The following is a 12,460-nucleotide window of genomic DNA, read 5'->3' on the forward strand; positions in this document are numbered from 1 at the left end:
TATACACTAGTACAGCTGGGGCCCACCTTAGACCATTAGGAGTGATGAGCCACTTGAGCTGCCCTTTGCAGGGTCCGCATTCCCCATGCTTCTGCTCATAGCCTGTGTTTGGCAGAAGCCTATTCCAGGAGTCTGTAACTTCTTTGGAAGCAGTGTTTCTTTATTATTATGTAGGGCAGAATCCTGTTTGTCTGAGTGTTTCAGGTAAATTTTGTGGAGGAAAGTGTTGGTTGGGCTCTCCCACAACACAGAAATGGCACCCCGGTCTCATTGTCAACTGGACCAATTTAACCAATTACTATAAAGGAACTATAAAGGAACATAGAAATTGGTTAAATTGGAGGGCTTCCTACAGACTAATACTGGAGTTACAGCCTCAGCCGTAGATATATTAATTGGCAAACAACCTGACACCCTATTAACCATATGCACTCAAATCAGGCCATATGATTTAAAACCTGTGTACAGCAGAACCCCTCTCATCACACGTCTAGAAAAACCAGGGACTGTTGAGAGCTTTTATATTCAGCTTCCTTTATTTTTATCAATTTCATTTTATTTTAAGTTCTGGGACACAGGTGCAGGATATGCAGGTTTGTTACATAGGTAAACCTGTGCCATGGTGGTTTGCTGCACCTATCAACCCATCACCTAGGTATTTAGCCCCACATTCATTAGCTATTTATCCTTATGCTCTCCCTCCCCCTGCCATCACCCCTGAGAAAGGCCCCAGTGTGTGCTGTTCCCCTCCCTGTGTCCACGTGTTCTCATTGTTCAGCTCCCACTTATAAGTGAGAACATGAGGTGTTTGGTTTTCTGTTCCTGTATTAGTTTGCTGAGGATAATGGCTTTGAGCTCCAGGATGCAAAATCAATGTACAAAAATCACAAGCATTCCTATACACCAACAGTAGACAAGCAGAGAGTCAAATCATGAATGAACTCTCATTCACAATTGCTGCAAAGAGAATAAAATACCTAGGAATACAGCTAACAAGGAAAGTGAAGGACCTCTTCAAAGAGAACTAAAAACCACTGCTCAATGAAATCTGAGAGGACACAAACAAATGGGAAAACATTCCATGCTCATGGATAGGAAGAATCAATATCATGAAAATGGCCAAAATGCCCAAAGTGATTTACAGATTTAATGCTATTCCCATCAAGCTACCATTGACTTTCTTCACAAAACTAGAAAAAAACTACTTTAAAAGTAATGTGGAACCAAAAAAGTGCCCATATAGCCAAGACAATCCTAAGCAAAAAGAACAAAGATGGAGGCATTACATTACCCTACTTCAAACTATACTACAAGTTTACAGTAACCAAAGCAGCATGGTACTGGTACAAAAACAGATACATAGACCAATGGAATAGAATAGCAATCTCAGAAATAAGACTGCACATCTACAACCATCTGATCTTTGACAAACCTGACAAAAACAAGTAACGGGGAAAAGATTCCTTATTTAGTAAGTGGTGCCGGGAGAACTGGCTAGCCATATGCAGAAAATTGAAACTGAACCCCTTCCTCACATCTTACACAAAAATTAACTCAAGATGAATTAAAGACTTCGATGTAAAACGCAAAAGTAAAAAAAAAAAAAAAAAAACCCAGAAGAAAATCCAGGCAATACCATTCATAACATAGGCATAGGCAAAGATTTCATGACAAAAATGTCAAAAGCAATTGCAACAAAAGCAAAAATTGACAAACGGGATCTAATTAAACCAAAGAGCTTCTGCACAGCAAAAGGAGCTATCATTAGAGCAAACAGGCAACCTACAGAGTGGGAGAAAATTTTTGCAATCTATCTATCTGACAAAGGTCTAATATGCAGAATCTTCAAGGAACTTAAACAAATTTATAAGAAAAAAAATGAACAACCCCATTAAAAAGTGGGCAAAGCCCATTAACAAACACTTCTCAAAAGAAGACATATATGTGGTCAAGAAACATAAAAAAAGCTCAACATCACTGATCATTACAGGAATGCACATCAAAACCACAATGAGATATGATCTCACACCTGTCAGAATGGTGATTATTAAAAAGTCAAGAAACAACAGATGCTGGCGAGGCTATGGAGAAATAGGAGTGCTTTTGCACTGTTGGTGAGAATGTAAATTAGTTCCCCCATTGTGGAAGACATTGTAGCAATTCCTTAAAGACCTAGAACCAGAAATAGCATTTGACACAGCAATCTCATTACTGGGTATATACACCCAAAAGAATATAAATTATTCTATTATAAAGATACATGCTTATGTATGTTCATTGCAGCACTATTCACAATAACAAAGATGTGGAATCAACCCAAATGCCCATCAATGATAGACTATAAAGAAAATGTGGTACATACACACCATGGAATACTATGCCGCCATAAAAAGGAACAAGATCCTGTCCTTTGTAGGGACACTTAGCTGCCTTTAATTGAGACTTTGATTGTACCATTCAGATTGTGGCACTTTGGTCCAATTATAGCAGTATTCTGGATGTCAGCATCTTTGTTAGCTGTGCACCCACAAAGCCTTTGACTTAAAAGACATTTGCGAATCAAGCTCCCAGGACCCAACATTGTATTCAAATTCTACAAATGACTCAGCCTCATTATAACACAACACAGCCACAAAAATACGGCCCACATCAACCCTAGTGGGTATCCATTTGGGAAGGATACCCTAGTCCGACACTGCCCTAGCTCAAGACCACGCCATTAAAGATGACATGCCCCCTGCCTCCCAACCAACTACGAGCAGTGCCAACTACACCAGCACATGGAATGTCTTGCCATTCACAGGAGACCAGAGGCTCTTGGTTTTCCAGTAGCTGGTTACACTGCTGACTTCTGTTTTAAAAAAGCAAGACCCACAAAACTGGAGTAACTTTCCAGACTTTACAGACACCTATAAAACTCTAAGTTCTGCTCCCTGTGATTGTAATTCCACTCTATACCAGGTTAAGCCCTTATGAGACCAAGTCCAATTCCTCCTTAATGCTTCTAAGATTCGGGTTCCTGCTAATCCCACCCACTTCTCCTGACTAAAGGGTAACCTAACTGAAGTATCTACCCTGTGTGCTCTCCTAGGAGTAAAAGGAGCATCTGCTGGTCTCCCACTGTCAAACCATTTATTCCCTTCCATCCTCTTCCCCTTCACTTTCTCATTGTCAGTATCCCTACTCCCACCCCCATCTCTTCCATCCTAACAGCATCTTCTCCTCTTGCCCTCTAAAAGACTACATAAGTAAAATTCAAACCCACTGTCCCAGCTTCTCTGATATTTATACGGACATCCAAAATACAACACATTTGACTGAAGTAGACTCTTCTGCACTGACTATCCATAACTCATCACCCTGCCTCCACATATCCCACACCACACATTTACCCAACTGATAATTTCCCCAGAGATGAAAAATACTGAGAAATGAAAACCACTTCCAAACGGCCTTTTCTCCTGTATTGTGGTGCCCCCTCATGGCAAGTGGCAACTGCACTCATATTTCCTCAATACATACCACAGATGGGCTACCCAATGAACAACGGCATATTCTCACCTTATGCCCAACAAAAGCCACTGTCTTCCTCCAGTCCTATTCTTTAGTAATTTCCCTTTACCTAAATCAAGGTACAATTTTCCAATCTAAAGGTAATGCCACAAAACTATATTGTGCCCCAACCAACAAGGGTGTTTATCCCCTCTCCTTTGCCCTTCCATTACTCTGAAACTGGAAGCCACGAGATGCATTCTGGCCTCTCTTGGCATTCCTATTTATATAAATGTTAATTATTCTTTCCCCACCCAGCCAAATGTCATTGATGTGCCACGTTCGTACCTATAATACTGGGACTCACCACTGCTCTGGGACTTGATGCAATGGCCACAAGGACCATTGCTTTAGCCCAACAGTCAAAAATAATTGACGCTACCCTACAAATGTCCAAAATTCTAGTATATCATATTTCTAAATTACAGCAAATATTAGTTCTGCTAGACCAGGGAGCTTTGGCAAAAATGTTTTTTGACAGTAAATTTGTCCTTGATTATATGTTAACTAGTCAAAGAGGTGTTCGTAACATTATTAGAGCTTCTGGTTGTAGGTGGGTTAACACCACCAGTCAAGAGGTCATTCTAACAGAAAGCCTAGATCACAAAACCATCACCCTAAAAAAACATGCCTTACATATTTAACACACTCTGAAATCCAGTCAAAATATGACTAAAGGCCCTTGCCATGACTGATGTATTCTCCCGGCCAACACCAAACAAATGGGAGCCTGGTTACAAGTCAGCCTTCAGGGACTTGTCACATTTCTACTTGGTTTCTTCCTTGTTATTGTCATAATAAAATGTTTTCTATGCTGTTTGGTGCAACTTAGGCCTTATTCTGTAGAAGTCTCCTCTACTATTCAGGCCACTCAAATACCCCAAATAATTGAGTTCAAAATCGACATCAAGATATAAAGGAGTCAGTGACTAAATATATTTTATATATGGTATTTTTATTGATTATTGTGCTGTCTTGACCTAGTATGGAGGCCTCTGCTAGAGGCTGGTCAGTTTCCTCTCTTGAGCAGCTGATTAAATCCACACCCCAACCACTTCCCTTATCAGGTTCTCACACTCCGGGGCCACTATGTACCCACTCTAATCACCACAGGGCCAGATATCAGACAATTAAGGACAGCGCTCATGCCCCAAAGCCTGCCAAAATTATGCAAATTATTCAACCTAGCTAACCCCACCCTTTTTGCTCTACATAAGCTGCCCTTTCCCCCTCCAGCTTGTGGTACCCGGTCCTCAGGTGCAACCCCTTGCGTGGTACTCTGTGGCAGCCTTCTCTCATTTGGAGCTGTAAGTAACAAAGACTTCTGCCTTTCATCTAGCTGAGCATTGAAGTGTTTTGTCCGACAGCCAAAAGAATCTTTAAATCTTATAAAATACAGTCGTACCTACATCTTAATTACTATTCAATGAATGAAAGCTGTAAAGTTTAAAAAGCCTTTATAGTTTTTCTAAACCTTTTATATTTATCAAGCAGATATCTGTAAATCTGAAAAGGATAATATAAATTACCTTTTTTTTTTTTGAGACAGAGTCTTACTTGGCAGCCTAGGCTGGAGCACGGTGGCACCATCTCTGCTAACTGTAACCTCTGCCTCCCAAGTTCAAGTGATTCTCCTGCCTCAGCCTCCCGAGTAGCTGGGATTACAGGCACATGCCACCACACCTGGCTAATTATTGTATTTTTAGTAGAGGGGATTTCACCATGTTTGCAAGGCTTGTCTCGAACTACTGACCTCAGGTGATCTGCCCTCCTCAGCCTCCCAAAGTGCTGGGACTACTGCAGGCATGAGCCACCGCAACCGGCCAATATAAATTACCATTTAAACTTATTCCATGACTAATGTTCAATTTGATGTTAATTCCCCTAAACAATTAATGCAACTGATAGACTTGGTTAATTAAGTTCCTTTAAATATTATATATTATATCAATTACAAATTTATTCTACCTGAATCTCTCAAACATTTCAAATGCCTGACACATTAGTATCTTTTATACATCTTGCAAGTTTACAAAAGGAGGGAGGGGGTTCTAATAATTAAAGCAATTCCAGTAAAAGTAATAAACCAAATGTATGCAGTAGTAAGTTATGTTCTCTTGAACATTCAAACACTGTGTATAGACTGAAGAAAATGCTCTTGTGCTTTAAAATTGAAATTATATGGTTCATATATCTGATTTTCTAATATATCAGGTTATATTAAATGCTTCAAGTAACTTAACAAACAATCTTTCATAGGTTATCTCAAGGATTAAATAATTAAATTTCTAAAGTTAATACAAATGTGTTAATACTGTGGATTTGACTAACTTCAACATTCTTATAGTTATTTCTCTCTTCTCCCAGTATTGTAAAGCCACTTATGCAAATAAAGAGAATAGAAAGATGTATGATCTGATTGGGCTGAGGATACTGTATCAGAGAATCAAGGCCAGGGTTGAAGTGTCAGTTAAAGAATTTGAGAGAGGGTCAGGGACCTAATTAGGTACCACACATGGCCAGGGTGCCTCTACACAACCCAAAAGTCAATCTGCTGGGCATCTCCTTGAGGTAACAGAGCTTTCCAAACTCACAATGTTTCATGCAGTCTAGTATATCATGAGTACCCTTACCTAGTTTTATTTTATTTATTTATTTATTTATTTATTTATTTTTGAGACAGTGTCTCTGTCGCCAGGCTGGAGTGCAGTGGTGCGATCTCGGCTCACTGTAACCTCTGCCTCCTGGGTTCAAGCGATTCTCTTGCCTCAGTCTCCCGAGTAGCTGGGACTACAGGCATGTGACACCACGCCTGTCTAATTTTTGTATTTTTAGTAGAGACAGGGTTTCACCATGTTGGCCAGGATTGTCTCAATCTCTTGACCTCTGATGATCCGCCTGCCTCGGCCTCCCAAAGTGCTAGGATTATAGGTGTGAGGCACCGTGCCCGGCCCCCTTACCCAATTTTTAAAGTTACCTCTTTCATAACTTTTTTGTTCTTTTGAGACAGAATCTCACTCTGTCAACCAGGTTGGAGTGTAGTGGCACGATCTCTGCTCACTGCAACCTCTGCCTCCCGGTTCAAGCAATTCTCATGTTTCAGCCTCCCAAGTAGCTGGGATTACAAGTATGTGCCAGCACGCCCAGCCAATTTTTGTATTTTTAGTAGAGATGGGGTTTCACCATGTTGGCCAGGCTGGTCCCAAACTCCTGACCTCAAGCAATCAACCAGCCTGGACCTCCCAAAGTACTGGGATTAAAGGCGTGAGCCACCATGCCCAGCTTCTTTTATAACTTATAACTGTGTAATTTGATAGTTGAAATTCCCTCTGTAGGATATTATTCAGTACTGGACTGAAATTAATCTCTTTATTGCCTGATTGGGGTCAACTTGCGTTTTACGTGTTTTATATCCAGTTCAATATCAAGAATCCTTTTGTCATTTTATTGGCCATTCCCTACGTGATTAACACTATCTACTGAATACTGTATCTTAGAATATTACCCACATTTGCATCAAGCTCATGATCTATAGCTCACCTACATCCACCATTCTATTTTTGAAATTTGGGATAGCAATTGCCAGGATACAGTTGTTCTGCCTGAGTCTTCACTGCACCTCAAGTTATTTTGAGGTTCATCCATCTTATCTGAACTTTCTCTGTGCTCTGGATTTTATTTCTCTCCAAGAGACACAAACTCATTTAGAGCATGTAGATCTTCCCTTGGGATGTTTCTGCCTATTTTATTCCTTGTTTCTATCATGCCAACATTTGTTCTAATCTTTCTATTTTGTTCTAATTTTTTTTTCAAAAGAAAAGGAAAAAAACAGGTATTTTAGGCACCACTGGTCAGTGTATGGCCGGTGGGTGGGACATGGCATTAGATGTGCTAGTTGAGCAGAGCTCTGCTGTTAATTTTCTGAAAGTGGTAACAAAATACATAAAATAAAACAGTGCAATGCCAGGACAGGCCAGCATGAGATAGGTGAGTTCTTCCCTCCGAAGCCTTCCTTCCAGGCTGTTTTATGTGCCTTTCCTTAGTGTGTCCTTCCTGTCTAATTAGGTTTCTCTCATTGCCCTTGTCCTAATGTTTTACAGTTATCTAAGGTGGAATAGCACAGTGGAGAGAAGCAAAAATATTGGAGTGAGACAGACTTAGGCAGAGGTGGCAATATTGTAAAAATAATGATGCTTAAGATATAAGACTATTCATTGCTTGATTTACTTCCAAGATCCCAGAAGGGCACAAGAAATGTGTTCACACAATCATATGTTTTAAATAAAATTTGCAAAAGATATTTAACCACAATCAGTCAACCCCATTATCATTTTACTCTGACTGTCCGGCATCATATTTCCTGTATCAGGTGGTATTGGAGGGTCTGTGGGCATTTTTGAGACCCAAATGGGGGAAGTTGAGTTGAGAATAATTTCAGTTTGGCTTTAGTGGGACATATTTATGTGGGTGTCAGTCATATCTGTATATTGATAATTTATTGCTAGCCATTCAGGGTAGCATCCACTATGCCAAAACAAATATGCAGGGCCAGAAGTCATATCAAAAAGTGAAAGTGTGCTTCCCAATGGCTCCCAGGTTCAGAAATTTGTAGGTTATTGAAGAGAAGCAGATGGTGAAATGCACAGAGACAAAGCTAATCCAGGGAAAATAATTTCAATCATCCAGTGTGTAAAGCTGCAGACAGAGAATTTGGTTTTAGAATTTGACCAGAAAACCTAGTTAAGACAGGTTCTGTCAGGAATGTATCTGATAATGTCTTATGTACAATTAAAACCACATCATACGTTACAAAATTTTTTTGATGAAAATAGTACAAAATTAAAGAATCCTGTGTATTAAGACGCAAACCTATAGCAGTACTTCAAATGTGTGTGAAATTTTATGAATCCCAGTATTAATAAGAACAAACATAAATTTTAATCAACTGTGCTTGAAATAAGACTGAAATATCTTTCTATTCTCTCTACAGAAAATAATATAAAATTTTTGTTATATGAAGAGATAATCCAGAATTATGAAATTAAAATATAGATAAAAGCTATTAGAGAATTCTGTCTGGCATTGGCTGAATATAAAATATTTTTTTTGATTATGTGATATTTTTGATATTTAACTTTATAAAATATTTGATTTATTATAAATCATTTTCTTGTTCTAAATAGATATTCACTTTTGTCACTAATTTTATTATTAATTTTGTATTCTTTTTGTGGTAAAATTAAATTTACTACTTTAAACATTTTAAGGTATACAGGTCTGTGGCATTAAGTACATTGACGTTGCTGTGCAACCCCCATCGCGCATCATCTCCATAACTTTTTCATCTTTCCAAATGGAAACTCCATATTCATTAAACAATAACCCCCCACTCCTTCCTTCCCCGAGCTCTGGCAGCAATTATTCTATTTTCTAGCTCGATAAATTTGACTATTCTAGTTATCCCATATAAGTGGAATCACACAGTATTTGTCCTTTTGTATATGGCTTATTTCACTTAGCACAGTGTCTTCAATCTTCATCCATATTGCAGCATGTATCATTTCTTTTTAAGGCTGAATAATATTCCCTTGTATATACAGTAGTCCCCCTTATCTGTGAGGATACGTTACAAGACAATACATGAAACCATGGCTAGTACCGAACCCTATAAACACTATGTTTTTTTTCCTTATACAAACACACCTATGATAAAGTTTAAATTATAAATTAGGAATAGGAAGAGATTAACAACAATAACTAATAATAAAATAGAACAACTATAACAATATATCATAATAAAAGTTATGTGAATGTAGTCTCTCTCTCTCAAAATATTGCATTGTACCGTACTCACCTTTCTTGTGATGGGAGATGCTGTGATGTCTCTGTGATGAGATGACAGGAGGTGAATGATGTAAGCATTGTGATGTAGCCATAGGCTACTACTGATCTTCCTTACTTCTGAATCTGTGTAACCAGCCCTTTGCGGTGTGGTGTCACTCATTTCTTGCTTGCTGAAGTCTTCGTAGATGCTCAGTGCTTTCTGGTGCAACAGGTTGTTATCAAAACATGTTTTCTATTCATGTCTTCCACCCACCCACTTAAAGTCTTTTCCGTCTTAACAAAACACCCATCTTCCACTGTAGCTGTAACTATTACAGTTTGAGTTGCAACAGCAACACTAGCATGAATTTCTTTTTCCTCCTTCACAATTGCCTGGATAGAAGATTTGTTCTTACCATAGATCTTAGCAACCTCAGTATATGACTTTTTTCCTTTCCTTATTAAGCCAAAAGCTTTCAAATTTTCACTTAAAGGAAGGACTGATGGCTTCTCTTTGGCATATCCAAATTACCAGCATCACAAGTCTTGGGCTTTGGGACCATTATGAAGTAAAATAAAGGTTACTTGAACACAAGCACTGCAACATGGCAACAGCAAATCTGATAACTGAGAAGGCTACTAAGTGACTAAGGGGAGGGCAGTGTGTACAGAGGCGATACGATGGACAAAGGGAAGATTCACGGCCCCATCAGGATGGAGTGGGATGCTGTGAGATGTCATCACACTACTCAGAATGGCATACAATTGAAAACGTATTAATTATTTCTGGAGGTTTCCATTTAATAATTTTGGACTGTGGTGGATCATACATAACTGAAACAGAGGAAAGCAAAGCTTTGGTTAAGGGGGAAACTACTGTATATATAGTACCACATTTTGTTTATTCATTCATCTGACGATAAACACTGGGTTTGTTTCCACCTTTGGACTATTGTGAATAACGCTGCTATGAATACAGGTGTACAAATATCTGTAGAAGCCCCTGTTCTCAGTTCTTTCAGATATATACTCAGAAGTGGAATGCTGGACCATAAGGTAGTTCTGTGTTTAATTCTTTGAGGAATCACTATACTGCTTTCCACAATGGCAACAGCTCTTTACATTCCCACCAGAAATGCACAAGGGTTCTCATTTCTCCACATCATCACCAACACTAGTTTTCTGCTGTATTTTTGTCTGGTTGGTTTTCTTTTTGTTTCGTAGTAGCCATCTGATGAGTACAAAGTGCATAATTTTTTAAAGACGGCCTCCCAAAAACCTGGGTCTTCTCTGTGCTCGCGTCTGAATTTTAGTTCTACCATGGCATATGGTCCATCGTCCATGATTTTGTTTCCTCGCTTGTAAAATGAGGATAAAAATAAACATGACTCTAGGATTGTTTTAAAGATTTGGTGAAATAATATATGTGAAACCATTAGCACGTAGTCTACACTTAAAAAGTAGCAATCCCTTTCATTATTATTTACTTAGTTGTCTTTCTCCTGTACAACATTATGAGCTCCTCACTCATTTTCTGTCCTCAACACCCAGCATAGGACCTGACATATACTTGGTGTTTAATGGAGGTTTGATGGTTGAGCTTAAAATCATCCATAGAAGACAGGCCACAATTCTTTTAGTCACAATGCATATAGAAGTTCAAAAGTTCCTCAGTGAAGAGGAACTGAAAGTAAATATCAGAACCTTGCTGCTCTGTAATTCACTGAGTGCAATCAAGTCTTTATCAACACAGTAAAACCTTTACTGTTCTCATTCTCTAAAGTAGCTTCACTCACGCTCAGCAAATGATTTTATTTTTCTCATTAAGTTGTAAATCATATTACCTCTCTGGGTATTGCTTTAGACAAATATTTGTATTGGGTGGACCCTACCTGACTACTGCTGACAAGATTCTGGTGCACCAAAGGGCAAGAAAGTTTCAATGGCATGTGATTTAGGATGCTGCCCCAGCTGGGCTGATTTCTGCTTAGGTGTACTACACATGGCATTAAAGCCTGCAATATTCAGAGACCCCATTCTTTGGGGGTTGCCTTAGGATTCATGAAAGCCCAGAAACTGTATTCAAAATTGTGAGCATGTGTGTATACGCACACACACCTGAGAATATGTGCACTTTCAAAGGAAACAAACCTAACTTTTGTCATAATTTCAAAGGAATGCATGACCAAAAGAATTAAGACTAACAGACCTAGAAAGCCTAGGGTGGCAGAATCATTATCAAGCCAGAGGCTTACCTTTAGGAAAAGAAACAGGTCTTGAAACAATTTGTGGTATGAGTTCAGATCTTTAGGGGAGCTAGAACCCCCAATTACTAGGACCAAGGCACAGAATCAGCTAACCAAACTCCAAGGATGAAGAGTCATTGGAGTTGGCAGGGCAATTTAAATCTCCTTTAAACTCCCTCTAACTGCACATAAGTTAGATCCAGAATCTGTGGATCCATCCTAAAGATGGCAGTAGTCATTATAGCTGGGAGCTATTCAGAGAGGCATTCAAATATCACAGTGTGTCATATGTTAAATGCAGACAACCAAAGGTGATAGAATTATGACATCAAATTTAAAATTCCTAGAAGTATCCAGAATAGTATGAAAATGTAAATTTAGCACTTCTAAGATCCATTTAAACACAATGGCAAATTATATTTTAACCTATTTTGTGTCTTAATCTGATAAGAAGAAATTTGAAATTGTGCATCTTTTAATACAGGACTGAATGAAATAATTTCTGAGAAAAGTCAATAAAAATAAATATTAGCTGAGAAAAGAAAATCTAAGACATAAATTTAAAATAGTGTATCCGTACATACTTATACTACAGGTTGTCATACATTTTGACAGTACTTGTAATTTTTAGAAAATTGAAATTACTTTCTATTTACTCTCTGTAAATAAAAAGCATCTCTACTGAGACATGGTTACTGAGTTCCATATTTACAGAAATGAGCTAGAATGTTTTACTCTCTAACTACAATAAAATCACCCAAGGTGATCATAAAGTTCCCATATCTCTTTCTAAAAAATAAAAATAAAATAGAACAAAGCTAAAAGATTTTAAAACTTTA

The 12,460-nt window shown here is 38.4% G+C and overlaps 1 protein-coding gene across 1 annotated transcript in view; it reads left to right on the forward strand.

Annotated features, from left to right (window-relative positions):
* The first annotated feature begins 4,799 nt into the window (after positions 1–4,799).
* Positions 4,800–12,460, forward strand: part of LOC129042658 (carbonic anhydrase 1-like) — a 52,380-nt gene continuing 44,719 nt past the window's right edge. Inside the window, exon 1 of the mRNA XM_054498902.2 lies at positions 4,800–4,859. The gene's annotated coding sequence lies outside the window, so the exon portion shown is untranslated. The remainder of the gene's footprint in view (positions 4,860–12,460) is intronic.

This window comes from Pongo pygmaeus, chromosome 7 (genome assembly GCF_028885625.2).
Source record: "Pongo pygmaeus isolate AG05252 chromosome 7, NHGRI_mPonPyg2-v2.0_pri, whole genome shotgun sequence".
Lineage (NCBI taxonomy): Eukaryota > Metazoa > Chordata > Mammalia > Primates > Hominidae > Pongo > Pongo pygmaeus.